The sequence below is a fragment of the Penaeus monodon genome, chromosome 20 (assembly GCF_015228065.2).
Source record: "Penaeus monodon isolate SGIC_2016 chromosome 20, NSTDA_Pmon_1, whole genome shotgun sequence".
NCBI lineage: Eukaryota > Metazoa > Arthropoda > Malacostraca > Decapoda > Penaeidae > Penaeus > Penaeus monodon.
Genome location: NC_051405.1, coordinates 1,126,872 through 1,127,091, shown reverse-complemented (window position 1 = coordinate 1,127,091; position 220 = coordinate 1,126,872). Strand labels below are relative to the sequence as shown.

The following is a 220-nucleotide window of genomic DNA, read 5'->3' as shown; positions in this document are numbered from 1 at the left end:
ACAATGAGACAGAGCCACAGCAAAAGAAGAAGCGAGACCAAAATATTCAAGCGGCGATTGTGCAATAAGATTCGAAATGGGAAGCGATAGAGAAGTTAAAGAAAGAGAAAACAAAAATGCGAAAAAAAAGTTATTTAGATGTTCGTTGTAGCTAATATGACAAAAAATACGACTTATAAGTAAATTGTGAAAAAATAAACTGCGACAAAAGTGTATGCAA

The 220-nt window shown here is 33.2% G+C and overlaps 1 protein-coding gene across 1 annotated transcript in view; it reads right to left on the bottom strand.

Annotated features, from left to right (window-relative positions):
• LOC119585565 overlaps positions 1 to 220 on the bottom strand; it is a 72,332-nt gene that overhangs the window by 12,738 nt on the left and 59,374 nt on the right. The window lies entirely within an intron of this gene.